This window comes from Falco peregrinus, chromosome Z, assembly GCF_023634155.1.
Source record: "Falco peregrinus isolate bFalPer1 chromosome Z, bFalPer1.pri, whole genome shotgun sequence".
NCBI classification, from domain to species: domain Eukaryota; kingdom Metazoa; phylum Chordata; class Aves; order Falconiformes; family Falconidae; genus Falco; species Falco peregrinus.
In genome coordinates this window covers 63968394-63984322 of record NC_073739.1, presented here as the reverse complement: position 1 = coordinate 63984322, position 15929 = coordinate 63968394, and the positions used below count along the sequence as shown (strand labels likewise).

The following is a 15929-nucleotide window of genomic DNA, read 5'->3' as shown; positions in this document are numbered from 1 at the left end:
TTCAACAAAACAGGTACTCTCTCAAGCAGCTAAAAGAACTCTGTGCACTTTAAAATACATCTTTCAGCAACTCTGCTGTCAGAAGGATTAAGTCCTGACTTTTCTTTGGAAAGGAGGGGCTGGATCTAGGGAACTATCTTTGTAAATCCGTCTTCATTTAGTCAAACTATCTACACAGTTTCCTTTCACTATCCACTCAGTATTGAAGCAGGAAATAAAAAGTATTATATTGTTTTTTTCTTAGTGTTTTTTAACAAAACTAATTAAAGTATCAAACTAATGGTACTTAAAATTTACATAATTTATATAACATAATTATTTGCAATCACATTTGCAAAACTGCCTTAAAAACTCTGCTGTGGGATATTAAAACCATAAACCTGAATTTAAAACTTCCATTTCCTCTGAAAAGCTTGTGCAAAGCTTTTAAAAATTACTTTCATTTCACATCTGAGTTGTGAGAACCATGGTTTTATTTGAACTTGTATAAACTTAAAACTTAAAAACAACATTTAGATTAAAAAAATAATAATTTCTCTCTAAAACAGTTTTGTATTAAAAGTGAAAAATTTCCCACTGTACAGAATCTGCCCTGTACATATCAGCTCCATATTTCCCAAGAAACAGAATTAAAATCAGATGAATATGGAGCAGAGGGGAACGCTAAGCCTGATTTGGAAAGAATCCGTTAGAAATTCAGGGTCCAGATGGTCAGCTGCATCTCAAGCTGGGCTAATGCTGGTACACGGATAGGCTTTGTCAGATGGCAGCAAACACATGTCTGTTCTGGTTTAGGGGCAACTATGTAAACCAGCTCCCAGCTACAAGAGGAAGCAAGACAGCAAATACTGCCACAGCTGCCGTGGTTCGTTGCCATGAAGCTGGCTGCCCGCTAGCCTAACCCTATTGTGTCTTTGAGCAGCACCAGGACCCCTGCCTCCCCTCTGCTCTCTGAAAAGACCAACACCTGTCTTCTTGTCCTTATGGGTGCAACCGCATAAGGTTCATGAGATAAAGACTGCTAACCACCCTCCAGCTACACCTCTTAGACAAAATACTTATAGTCTTTTTCTCATACGAACCTTTTTTCAGCTGTTGATAAATTTTGCCAAACTTCGTTTGGCGTGAAACTTCCCTTAACAGATGTTGAATTCAAACTGAATTTTTGGGGAACAGGTTAGCCACAGAGTTTAGTGAATTTGAAGAAGGCAATGAAAGGAAAATTTGGACAAATTAATCACAACAGGGATGTGCTTTCAGCTATCCCTGTAAATATGCCTAAATAATAAAACCTTTGCGAGGGAGAGGAAACCCATCATCTGACACATGCACTACAGGGACCAAGTTCTGCAGCTGAGTTTTCAGAAGGCTTGGATCAAAGGATCAAATTCTGTCCTGTGTCAGCTCCTGTAGGCATCACATCTATGTTATGCTGAAGTACATGGAGACTGAAAGGAATGAACAGTTGACATGTCTACAACCAGAGAGTCATAGTGGACTGACATCCCCAACACAGAGCAAGTGCAAGTTTCCTTAACTACCATGAACTCTTCTCACTATTACATGGCTGATTTTAATTTTACACAAGGCTAAGCATAAGCAACCATGGCAATACAGAAAGGGAGTGAAAATAGCTGCACAGAAAAGAGAAAGATTGAAACAGAGGGTTAACAGATTGGAAAAAACAGAGGAAAGTAAGTAGGAACAGGAACAAACATGGGTAATTGGCTAGGAGAGGGGAAAAGCTACCATAGACTTCCACAGAAAAATATATGAGAAGCTGCCAAAGGTGAGGACTGGACTGGTGTACAGGAAGAAGATAGATATGTGGAGACACAGAGGCAGCTGTAACCACCAGATTATAGATATAAAATCTCAGAATGGTTTGGGACAGAAGGGACCTTCAAAGATCACCTAGTCCATCCCTGCTGCCACAGACAGGGGCATCTTTCACTAGGTTGCTCAAAGCCCCATCCAACCTGGCCTTGAACACTTCCAGGGATGGGGCATCCACAGCTTCTGTGGGTAACCTGTTCCAGTGCCTCACCATCCTCACAGAGAAGACTTCCTTTCTTATATCCAATCTAAACCTACCCTATTTCAGTTTAAAACCATTACCTCTTGCCCTGTCACTATAGACCTTGTTGAAAAGTCTCTATCTTTCATTTAAGCCACCTTTATCTATTGAAAGGATGCAAAGGGTCCCCCCAGAGCCCTTTTCTTCTCCAGACTGAAAAATAATCCCCCAGAAAACCTGAAAATGAACCCAGAATTCCAGTATCCCTAAAGGGGACTGCCCTGAGGCAGCAAATGCAGCTGGAACTGCAGCCCACACCCATTCCCTTCCCCTTTCTGAATCATCTGCACAGGAGTAACTGGCAGCAGTAGTCCTAAAATTTTGTTAGTTACATGTTTTCTGTGACCTGCATTTTTATTTCAAAGATCCAAATTGAAATTGCTGGCGACCAGCTGTGCAACTAATGTCACAATCCAATGCTGGTTTATACTTCTGCTTTCTTCAAATCTAAAGCCATGTAAAGTCTTGCCGTCGAACTGGCTTTGTTTAAACCTAGGGCTTTTAGAATTATCAGGTTCAAATGTAATTTCCTGAATGGATTAATATTACAAATGCTTTTAGCACCGTGCTGCTTTTAAAATAGACTATTTGCAATTTGATGATTTATATGGTCTTATATAAGCTATTTTACTGAATTTTATTAATAAAAGTGTAATTGAATTCCAAAATTACTGTTTGACAGCTGATCACTTACAAATCTGAATGATGAGAAAATGAGTTTTAAGTAGCAGCTAGGGGAAAAAAGAGGAATAATAATAAAACCAATAAATTACTATATTGTCATTCTACTGTAATTACATGATTTGCCTCTTTATTCAGCTGTCCTTTAATTCAGTCATTAGTGAATATCTGATAATCACAGCATATAGTACACTTAAAAATATTTAGTGTGTGTGTCAGCAAGACTTTACACACAAAGTGGCACCTGTTCATTTCAATTGTTCAATAGTACCTTTAGGCTCAAATTTATTTCACCTGGTGATATATCATATGTGTGTATATATTTTCACAACCTGTCTGTTCATGGATTAACATTCTCAAGTGATATTATTGTGTTATTTGTTTTCCTAAGGAATCCTGGATCCAGATTTTGGAATTTTGATTTTATGTGTGTATCAACCAATTCCCTGAAGCAGTATGATAATTTTTTTTTCCTCACAAGGGAGGGAAACTTTATCCAAATTAAAGTACATGTGTAGTATTGGATAGTCAGACATACAATGGTGTAAAGCAAATCAATAAAAGCAAATACAAAGCGCTTAGGAAAATCCCTGCACACTAAGCTGCCTGTGGATTATCCCTATGATGAACAGCAAAAACTACAGGCTATAATATAAAAATAGCCCAAGCTATAAAAGCAGAGAAAAGTTGCATTTTTCAGTCTCTTCACTGTAGGTTTCTGAAATGCTTTACTAACCAAAGACAGCAAGGGACTATGTTAGTGCCTAATTTCAAACAGGTCACTCCACTGAAATTCATTAGCTTATGTATACTTTAAAATGTTTTGTGCTGTTTCTTTGTGCTATCTTGATATATCGTAAGTGTAAACACCTCAGTGAGCCTAGATACAGCTTCCTGTGGCAAAGCCTTAATTCAATGGGTTTAACTCAAAATTTTCATTAAGTCTCTTTGCACAAAACTCCCAGAGCTCTTGGGATCAAGGCAACTGAAGCAGGAAAGGGGGCTGGTCTGGAGCCACACCTCTGGGGTCACCCAGGTTAGTTGCAGACTGTGGCCAAAACCATCACAGCCCACACATGCAAATCCCTGCACAGAAGGTGCAGCAGGTGACCCAGGCAGCGTACATCCTACACTAGGTAAAGGACATGCAATCCCTACTCTGGGGAGAGGAATTCCTCTTACCTGTAGGGCTTTCTTCAGGGAACTGACCTTCATGAGGCAACTAGAGGGCTGTTAGTTGTGGAGGACCTGCCTTCCTGAGCAAGCAAAGAGCCAACCAGGAAGCTGGTCGGCTGGGTAGGGAGCAATCTGAGAATTTGCCCAGACAAAAGACTTTGCAGTAGAGCAATGAGTAAATACAGTGAATAGATCTGCACTCCTGAAAGCCAAACAAAACGTGTCTGGGGTGCAAGCCTGAACCCTGGACCACTGATCCACCATGGGAACTGCAAACATGTTTCTTGACACGGTACTGGCTGTGCCAGCTAGCACAGAGAAAAAACGTGTGCTAGCTGGCACAGTCTTGAAGGGTAGCACATTGTGGGGGCCATTCCAAGTAGGAAGAACATACAAGGTTTCACTATATTTGTCTCCCTCCACTGTTCACTCTGCCTAGCTGGCTTTTTACCTTTAACTACCTCCACCATGCCAGACTCCAGAGCATGCTGGACATACCACATATCATACTATGCAGATTCCACCTGCAGGAAATTTTCTGCAAGAAAGCAGAATTTCAACATAATTTTAGATACTTTCAGCTGGGGAGTGGGTGGGGTGTGGGGGAAGTGGCAGGGCAGAAAGATAAATAGGTAAATAAATAAAGCCTAAACCGGGTTAGGACCACGGGATCCAGAGCTATATAACATGGGTGGGTGCATAGTCTCAAGTTCATAGTAAACTTCATCCCTGCATTGTTAAGGATTCCAACACTGTAGTCTTTCAAAGGGCTACCTGTTTAAAAATTAAAAAAATTACTAAAACAACACAGACTTTGCTTACCATCAGGAAAGTACAGTTACAACTTTCTTGGTCAATTTGCAGCAAACTGCGATCAGGAAAGATCATGAAAGAGTAGATTCCAGGGAGAACAAGTACAAAAGAAAATAAATGTGTTTTTTCCAGAAGAGGCTTTCTTAACAATAATGCAAGACACATGGAAAAATCCTTAATATCTTTGAAAGCAGAAACTGCCACAAGCCATGAAAAGCATCCTCAGTGAAGAGAAGAATTTTTAACATAATGCTCCATATAGTTTGAATGGATCAAGAGTGTCTAAAACCAGGGATACTGTTAAAAACTTTAGAATCTTAACCAGGACTGCAAAGTGTTTATAATGATTTTACCACACATTCATAACAGACTTAGAAGGTGATATTTTACTCTTAAGGTGCAGTAAGACTTACTAAGAGATAGAATTAAGAGTCAGTAGCTGAAGCTAGAGGAAATAATATCCAAAAGTAAGCAATTGTGCTTTTGTTAAAACAACACATAAATGCAGTATTTCAGAAAGAAGCTAGTGTAATATCTCCAGAAAAAATCAAGTCTTCAAGCCATAAAGCATCACCTTCAAATCTCTCAGTCCAATGCATTGCAAAAGTAGACATTTCCTGGCTTTTCAACCAGTGGCTCCTGAAAGGGTTGTTGCGTAACTTTTTCCATATTATTTTCCCACCTTCCAAGTACACCAAGAAATGTTGCTGAACACCCTACAGAAAACTGCCTTTTTTTTCTTTCTACTGCTCCTGTATTTTCCTATTGCACTCCAAACCTGGACATAAAAGGCCATACAGTCCCATTACACCGATGTAGCTGTTTTCTAGTGCTGCTTTTAAAATGGTTTTTAAATGCTGTCTTTCATGGGAAAATTACTAGAGGACTGCAATTTTATCACTTTGCACTTCTTGGGGAACACCAGCATTATGACATCTCTTCCCATGGGTTATCCTATATGTCTGTATTCCCACAGCTAGGTACATGACAAGGCAGTTCAATCTGAATGTTTGAATAAAGGGCCTTAGTGTTATTTCTGTGAGAAAGCTTCAGGAAATGGCTGTAATGACTGGAGGTTATGTTCTCAAACTTTATTTTGTCATCAGGAGTATCTGCCTTCATCCAAAATAAACTTGAACAGATTATTCAGAGCAACAGATATTTCTCAAACAGAGAGATTTATGCTTACACTGAAAAAACCCACAATGTCGATTAATAGGGCATTAGGTAGATAAAAGATACCTTTTAATTTAAATTAATTGCACAGCATATTGATAACTGATCTTTTCAGGTTTCAGCTAATTGTTTCATTTATTGTATACACATGTGCTGTGCTATATCTGCTATATGGGAATCTATTATAAAAAAGGTTGGTGATGAATGACTTCCCCTCTTTTCATAATTAAATATCTTGTTAGAAAGCATCCATATGGAGACAACAGAGGCAAGGGACAGATTTTATATTCCCAAAGTCCAAGGGCAGCACACTGTTAGAAATTACATCTACCAAAAGGCTGGAGCAAGGTCAGTCTTCTTGATGGTCAAAGATAGGTGGATGTAGAAACACATTTGTTCCAGACACCACGCTGCACTGCAAATGCCTGGGATATCACAGATCTTACCATCTGTTTAAATGGATGAGCCACAGACGTTCAAACCTCCGTATGAGCTTAGTCTAGAAGCTGCATACAGTATTCAGATTCTGAAAAGTGCAAATATTAAAAATCCAGCCCTTGATTTAATTTTAGGAGTGGTTTCAAGTAAAATTCACATTATAGCTTTTCTTTGAGTAAACGATTGATTGTATGTAGCCATAAATATCTACTCACCACAGTAATTTTATGACCATGTGTATTACTGAGAGTAAAGAAGGTAGAAAACACATTGTCATACAAATGTATCTTCTCTTCTCCATCACTTTACTCATGAGGCAGGAAAGAAAAGATAGAAGGATAGGAATCAGTGCAGTATTCTTGGCTGTAAATTAATGAAATGAAAACCCTTCCAATCAGTGCCCAGTAATCAAAGAGCTTAGGGAGGATGAGATCCCTAGATAATGAGATAAAGAATAGACAGACTATATTTCAAACTCTTAACTGTTAAATGTTGATTTTTTAAAATAATTCAAAATGCTTTGATACAGATTAACTGACATACTATATTTAAGATCTAAATACAGCAAGCAAAATCAGTATCACAAAATTCAACTTTTAATTATTCAAGTAAATTTTTATGCAGGTACAATCACACACTGTTTTGGGGGTATATAATAAAAAATATCACATATAAAACACTGTATTTTTTTTCATGCTGTAAAAATAGCTACATCAAGGAGCTTAATGTGAAGGGCCTACATTTTCATAATTCTAAGATAAAATGAGCAAAATCTTTTTTTCTTTTTAATTGCATTTGCAAAAACGTTGGACCCTAGGGGTAATACAGCTATCACTGAAAACTGCCTGAGTCACATATTGAAATTCAGCATAGCAAGATCAGCTGGATTCCTCTCCCCTACTGTGTCAGACATTTATGCACTGCTGTCAACTGCAAATTTTTTAACAATGACCAGAAAGTTTAAGATATAAGGAGAGCTGTTTGGGATAACTACAGCTAGAGAAACATAGATTTGGTTAACTAAGTTTCATGGCAAGCACGTCCCTTATATTCTCAAAATTCTGGTTTTCCAGTGAAACTGAGTATAAAAATCTTTGAAGCCTTGCCAGCTCAGTTTACACAGCAAAGTCCCTTTAGTCCATCTAGATTATTTTCTGTTACAGGCCATAACAGTACCTTCCACCTTCTTGTATTTCAGCTCCTAACTTGCCTTCAGACCACCTCCAAACACACATCAAGCACAAAGAAAATGTTTGTTATCCACATCTTAAATTTCTTTTTTCAAAAATGTATACACAACTGGTTCCATACAGATAACACACAGAAACCTGTTTCTCTCCCTTTATCATCTTTTCAAATCCATTACTTAGCTGGAATAATTTCATTTTTTAGTTTGACAACCCACAAATTATATACTTGCAGTCCTTAATTGAGAGCCTCTGACCATGAAAATTCAAAAAAGCGTGCATTGGTTTGGCAGAACTGCAGAGATAGAGATCATACTTCAGATACGATGTATCAAAGAAGCTAACAGACTCTCCATGGCCTATAATTCAGATTCCAGGCTACAGCAAGGCTGAGTTTTGCTACCTTTCAAAATCACTGTGACAGGTAAAACTTGCCAGCAAATTATTTAATGCAAAAGACACCATCATTTCTCATGCAGAGAACAGCAAGTTCCAGCTAGCCCCTAGAGAAACAGTGTGTTCTCTGTACCTGAGCAAGGAGCTATGCTACTTGGGGAGAGTATTTGTGTTTCTGCCTGAAGATTTAAATAAATCTGTATTTTACTTTGGGTAACAGTACTTTCTTTCAAGGAAAGCAAGCTGGAACACAGGAACAGGGTATTACTTTTTCAGATGTGTAAGACTGGAATCCTGACACAATAAAACAAAAGCAATCCTGTCCTTGATCCTGAGAATGTAAATACATGCAAACAACCAGTACCATTTTTGTTTAAGGCCTTTTCCACCTATATACAAATGTAAGTGCTCACCTGCTATGAACATCCACACCTGCATCTTCAACATTTATTTGTGTGTCAGTATGTTCACTGCACAGCTATTTACAGAAAGTGACTGCAAAGACAAAATTACACAGCAAGCCAAAAGCTGTTTCATTAATAATATGACTTTGAAGCTTTTTCTTTTCCCCTCTGGGCCAAATTGCATTGTACACTTTGTTTAAAAGTATAAACTAACATTTTGAAGATACTTTGAAGATATTCATTTGAACAGCGAGTTTTCATTCAACATTCCCACTTACTCCTTTTGGTTTCCTCCTATCTCCAAATGTGATTTGATCTCACTTCTTTTTTCCTCTAGATTTCTTTCTTCCCTTTCTCTTTCTGCTACCCACATTCCTCACCTTTCAATCTGCTGAGTGATCTAACAGAACACACAGACATCACTGATATATGTTTATACTGTTTTAAGAGGATATAATACATTATTGTAGTGATGTGATTACATGCTTTTTCCCAAGACTTTTTTAACTCTTCAGGAGCACCCAGGAAGAAAACAAAAACCCTCCCATTTAAAAAGAAAAAAAAAGAAAAAAAATTGTTGTTGTTGATCATAACCTAGTTATTTCTTTTTCAAGCTCTGGAATAATTTTTATATAGTGCATAGTTAATTCATACATTTAAATTGGCCATTGTAAATAAGAGAAGAAAAAATTCAGCACAGTTTAGACTAAGCTAAATTCTTTTTCTTTTCTTGTGAACTCTAATTTTCTGGTTATATTTTTTGCTCTATATTTTTTGTATGAAGGATTACAACATAAAATCATAACAATGCAGTCACACCAATACAATCCTCTGTGAAGCCAAAGTATTTTAGATCTGTGAAACAGAGGTGTATCGAAATATTTATTTCCAAGACAAGCAGTACCACACTCAAAGTCACTTAATGTTATCATTCAAATAATATTACACAGCAACAGCAACAGAAGGCCCTGTCAGATCCTCTGCTAATTTTGACCTGTACTTAATTCCCAAGTCTGCCATGAATTATTAAAAGCAAATACATGGGCCAGCTGCCCTACTGAGAAATGCTCATTCCTTTCTGGGGTTCTGTAGGACCTTTCCTGTCTGTTGTCTGCATGAAGAACCCACCACTTTTGCAGACTTAAGATGCGTCCAGTGGCTAAAGTGAGCACATCTTTTTGTGAGTGCCCCCATTCCCCCCCCCCCCCCCCCCCATTTATTTTTTAGTGTTTTGTGATGAGGGTTTCTTCACACAACTGACATCTGATACACAGACACACCAAAGGAAAAAACGCTTCTGCTGACTGCAAATGGCTTGAGTTAACTGCCTTCTTACAGGAGACTTTAATATGGGTACAAAGCAAGATACACCTGCAGTCTATACTCTACTCTGGTGCTCTACTGAGCAGACATAGTTTTGATATTTGTAAGCAAAATGTTTACAAAAATATTTTCCAAAACATGTTGGAGTTTCAACATAAATTATGTTTCTGATGTGAATACCCGAACTCACACTGAAAATTCACTGGCAAAGCATCAGACCTTCAAATTTAATGGGATGTTTAGTTCTTTTTATAACATATTCCAAATTATGTAAAGCATTCCTTAATATCAATCTTACATTTAAGCAGACACACATGTATTTTATCTGTTTCGGCCAAACACCAATAGGTACAACTCAGCCAGTGGGACTCAAGGTAGGCACTGTATAAAATCTTTAACTTGGGCTGTCTCTGCAGCAAAGTTAAGCTCCCTTGCATTTACAGAGAAAAGCTGCTGGCATGTTTTAAACAAGGATGCAAATCTGAGATTCTCTACTAAACAAGAAGAAAAACCTTTTCAAAGAGTTCTGAAAAAAACAGTTATCTAGACTTCCTAACATGGATGTAAAATGTTGGAGTATTTAACATAATAGGAGATAAAAAGTTTATTTCAAGTAGCATCAGTACAGTCAAGGAGGCGCTGAACTATGAATTAGGAAAGCATCTATACAAGAAGCAGTAAAACGTTCAGTGCAGGCTAATTCTGCCCTAATTAGCCTTCACACAACATACCTATACTGCTTCTGGTATCAAACAGGTGTCCTAATGTGGACCTTCATGGGCCCAGCTCTTTGCTACAGATACCTCTCATACAACATCATATTGCAGGTATATTCCAGGATTTCATTCCTCCCTTGGCTGTTGACCTGCTCTGACTTGCCCAAGGTTATGTTTAAATTGTATGTATTTCCATGCTGTGCCTACCATCCTGTTTAGTTTATAATCTTCTAAGGGCCGGGACTGCCTTTTACTGCTTGTTTGAACAGCATCAAGCACAACAGGACTTTGATCCAGCCTGTAGGCATTGCTTGTGGTACGTTAGATTCCAAATATCACCTATAGAATTCAGTATCAATACAGTTTCATTTCCTGGAAACTTGGTATAAATAGTATTGAAACAGTGCATGCACTCAGTATAGCACAGGACCAGTTTTCCAAGTTACTCCCCTAAAGATCACAGCAAACACAGTGCCATAATAAACTCACTTAAACTGGCAAGGTTTTTTCCATAGTCTCTCTTTTTTGTTGAGCACAGGAAAAGTAAAGTAGCAGCATTTAATGTCTCACCAAGTTATTTCCTTGTGCTTTGCATATGTCAGAGAAATTATGCTGAAACCAGCTTTCCATGTCTAAGAGAACTACTTTGGATTCCTCATTTCAGAAATATCATAGAACTAACAGTTTGCACTATAATTGCTGCCTCACTTAATGCATACCACCTCAGTCAAATTGATTTCACCGTGGTTTAGGTTTTATATTATAACAGTATACCTGACCACTAAGGTAAAGCTGGCAAAAGTCATCTCAAATATTACCAATGTCAGCAAAACACTTTTTAGTTTAACTTCATAAAGCCATTTAGAGGACTCAAACAGTTTGGTTTGCTGACCCCACATCTAACAAAAATACTTTAGACAGTGTCACCATAGTACTGACTTTCAGTTTGTGATGGTCACTTTAATCTTGCATCATTCAATGCAATACAACATGAGACGTGCAATACTGCTAAAATTACATTCCTATTTTCTATTACAGGTTCAAAAAAGAATGTCTTTACCTATGCTAGCAAAAAATAATATTTTTACAGAGATTTTACAAGGGCATTTTATATCCCCAGAAGCTATAATATTCATTAGAAAGTGCAAGTCAGCTGTCTGAAGAACATTTACTGTTTTAAAATTATTAAGCTAATAAGAAACATCATAGGCTTATATCCTGCTAGCAGAATGTACTTCTTGGTATAACACAAGCTATTTACCCACAAATGCTAACTCTGTTACACCACGCAATGAAATTATATTTCCAGTGGAAAAACAAGCACTAGGGAAAGTTCTTTGCGTGAACTAATGCATTTAAAGCAATGAATATGACCTTGTAGCATTTACTAGAGAGGTGTAGAGCACCAGTTTAGTAGCTTTCTGATTTCAATCTCATGTTCTGTTGTTCTAAACCTGAGTTGCACAGAGGTAACACCCGACAATCTCAGGAAACCAACAAGGGAGTCACTGTGATAACTCTATCTGATTAAACCACAGATCCTGAACAGCATTTCCCACTGGTTTATAATTCACTGTGAGTAGAATTTGTTTTTAAATGTGTGAACTCTAACATGCTGGCATTTCCCTTGCTACAAAAACAACCTCTACAAATTAAGGAAAGCATCATAGCACCATAAAAAAGAAAGTGGGGTGGGGGGAGGGTGTTAGTTAAGCTTTGCTGTTGTTTAAAATACTAGATGTTAACACTGTGCTGCTTTTTAGTGGCATGTCTGTTCTTATTTAGAGAAGAAGCAGGGAGAGAGTGTGAAAAGAGTGGGGATTCTTTATTTTACTGTAAGCTGAGAATTGTGTGCATTTCTTCAATAGTTTTACTACAATTGCTAGTATACAACATACAAATGATATTAAAAAGTAAGATACACCACATGTATTGATTAAGCACAAACGAGGTGTAATGCAGCATCACTATATTTTATTATAGAAGAACAAAAATTATAGGGATCAAACACAGTCTGTTTCAGAAATGAATGAACCCCAAATGCACTGACCACATGCAACATCATGAAGCTATTTTAACACTAGCAAGAGAAAAGCTGCCAAGTTAACTTACCTGACTTCACATAGCACAGAATCTCAGACAGAACTGCTAGTGAACTACTTCCTAAACACAAGCATTCTTGTTTACGATGTGTAATTAACAGAGTAGAAAAAGTCAAAATTACTCACAGAGTCCTGAAGATGCAATAGCAAACTATCTAAGACAGGAAATTCCAGTGCAATAAAACAAGTAGGAATAAACATGCACAAAGTCAGGAACTGACAGGCCTCTGGATTACTGCAACTGTAGGAATCATGCTCATGCATGCTGGGCTATAATTTATGAAACGGAGTCCAGGAAACAACCGATTGCTTAGCTCCTCCTAACAAGTCCAACTGGCTATGAAAAGCTGGAAGTGCTGCACAGAGCAATGAAGAGGAGCTATCCCACATAGTAATCTGCTTATCTGGGATTGCCTTCTCTGTAGAGGGAGGGAAGCATGTAACAAGGAGAGAGGAAAAAAGAAAAATCACAGCTTGTTTGTTGAAACTTCAGAGCAAATTTCAATCAACAGGCAAATCTTCCACTGTAGTTAGATGGCTAGTACTATAGTCAAACATTCATAGCATCAACTAAAACCTTTCAGAAGACCATAATCATCCTCAGTAGAGATTTTTTTCATATTATTGGCAGAAAGCTATGCAAACTGGATTTATATCTCCTATGTAATTGTTTCAGTGCTCTCCTACTCTTCATTTAAATAAAATGTTATTGCTTAGTGTGAAAAATCCTTCCATAAAATCTGATTATTTTCAGATCACAGGTGGCTGTTCAGTGCATTAATGAGCAGCTCTTCCTCAGAAGACATCTGCATGGTCCTAGGGTTTAAGACCATCATTTACCAGAAAGATTTGAAGAGGAACAAGAAAGTGTGTCTTCAATTAATAATAAAAAAAAGAAAACTTTAAACAATCTGGAACAGACCAGGATTTACACACTAGACCACATGAGATCAAAGTTGTCCTCCCTGGGAAATTCCATTGTTTTGAAATGTTGGTTTGACCAATTTCAAACTAGGATCACTTTGATGTTTTCGGCTAAATAACATTCCTGAAGTGCTTCAGACTAACAGAAAGCATTTTTTTCTCAATTCTGGTTTATTTTATACAAATTTATAAAATAAAATGTATAGTTTAATTAAAAGTACATAGGCATCTGTCAAGATAACAGATTTTGACCTTACAGAACTATCTTCCTGTAAACGTGCCCACTGAATTTTCCACATTGATAAATTTCTATTACTGAAAAAAGAAGTAAGAAACAAACTTTAATACATAAAAATGCTACAATTTTTTAAAAGAGCCGTTAACCTATTTATGCAGAAATCCTAGTAATATTGAATGAAAACATAGATACTTTGAGGTGAGTTTGCATGAATTCTACAAGGATGGAAATCACATAGGTTTGGCTGCTTTATCTTTAAATCCTTTTTGCATATGGTTATTCTTCACATTCCTTCCCTTTTCTCCTTCCTCTTGTAATCCATGCTTTAATAATTTCTAGAATCTCCTTTGCAAAATGTATTTTATAAAACCTGTTTCACTCTTTGCTGTCACGACACTCATACTCAACAGCTTCTACTGATACTTTGCAGCTTTAGATACTTTCCCAAAAGGCAGTTAGTAGCTGCAAATGACCTCGTGGACCACCTTGTCCTGCTGGGCATCATTACTTGAATTAGCGAAACTAAAGCCTTTAATTTCAGGAATCAGGTCTTCTTACATACCTAAGCAGTCTTCTCCCCAGGTCTACGTTCTATCCCTACATGTAGTAATCACGAGCTATTTTAGCACTGCAGCCTTTAAAATGGCTCTTAATGAAAAATTACTATGCAAAAAGAAAAGCATGTGCTAAACATCAGCAGTTTATAGCACACACTCAAAGTGATATTCACTTCTCTTGTTTCCATTAAGTAGAAGAAATTCTCAATTGCCCACAGATTTCTAAGCAACAGATAAAAGGAATAACTTTATTCAAAGATTCTACAATTCCACAATGACTGAAGAACAGTCACCTTCAAAGAAGAGCATTTGCTAACCAAAGGGAGAAATGGAAGTGGTAGGATACATAAAAAGAGAACATAAAAATATACTTTAAAAGGGGTAATATTACAAAATTTAACCTAAAAATTTGAAAATATTCCAGTCATACCTATGGGATGCATACAAAAATCTTCAGTTATCGATATCCATTGGCAACCTTGTCACCAGCCCATACACTATTTGACAAATACTAGAAAGAAACACAATGGCTTCATAGGCAAGGAATTTGAGTTCACTACCTTTGCAAGCCATGTCTCCAAACTGAAAAAGGAAATTGTATAAATTTACATTTCAGCTTCCTGCTGCCATAACATAAGGAAAATAAAGCAATTACCAGCTGGTCTTTTTCCACAGCGACTGACAAATAGCCTCCTCAAACAAAGACCGTTTGCTAATGAAAGAAAATAAATATGTATACACTCATGCTAAGGTGTTTTTTTCCAACTAATTCAAATAAGGTGCTGCCTTTCACCCCAAAATAGGCTTTACAGTCCTCCCTTCCACCCCACCATCCACTAAGACTATGACAGGCTCTGTAGGTAGTAGGGAGAATGTTTCCCCCATCTCCCTGTCAAAAACATCCTTCTTATATGTTCGGGGGGTTTTATGACTTTAAATGTGAAGGTTAAAGTATAAATGTGAAGTTGCTAGCTCTAGCTCTCTCAACAAAGAAACCTACAGCTCTCAGCTACACCCTCTTAGAGTGGCAGTCTCCAGTTTTTCTCCTCAAGATCACAAAAAGCATTAGCTCCTATCATTATACATATACACAGATATATATGTATACATAAACGTACATAGCCTGACACCCACATTCAGTGTTTCGAAAAGAAAATCTGTTGCAATACCATAATAAATTGGTACCACTCCCTTATTTGCTGTAAAACTCTGGACAGTATCACATTGCCAGCTTGCTATAGTTTAGTTTAAAGCCAAATAATTTACTGCTATAAAATCCACAGTAAAGAAAAGCCTTCACTGAATAACTGGAATGTCTGAGCTAAAGCAATACAGTTAACTCTTCAGTACTTAAGATATCATATCCCTGGCATTTCATTTTTTTCTACCTTGTTACATTATTCATGTCCATAATAGGAGTTTTCTGCATGTAATTCATTCTTTCTGTACTAGGCTTTTTTTCAGAACTCCTTGATTTATTGTGTTTCTGGGTTTGGCTCACTGGTATGTACTTCACATCTACTAATAAATTCAGCAACCTTAAAAGTATTGCAATCTTCTGCCAGTAACAATTTCTTTTTAAATGGGTCACTGACAAATTATTTTGCTTTGTCAATATTTGAAATACTTCTGTATGCTAAAAACTTTTTAAACACTGTAGCATACAGCCTAAAAGGGAAACATATCAAGCAGGAGCTTCAGCACCTGCCTGCCTGGAGGTT

General features: G+C 37.3%; 1 protein-coding gene across 1 annotated transcript in view; it reads right to left on the bottom strand.

Annotated features, from left to right (window-relative positions):
* PDE4D (phosphodiesterase 4D) overlaps positions 1–12799 on the bottom strand; it is a 621455-nt gene extending 608656 nt beyond the window's left edge. The window contains exon 1 of the mRNA XM_055790457.1: positions 12616–12799. The gene's annotated coding sequence lies outside the window, so the exon portion shown is untranslated. The remainder of the gene's footprint in view (positions 1–12615) is intronic.
* Between the last annotated feature and the right edge of the window lie 3130 nt (positions 12800–15929).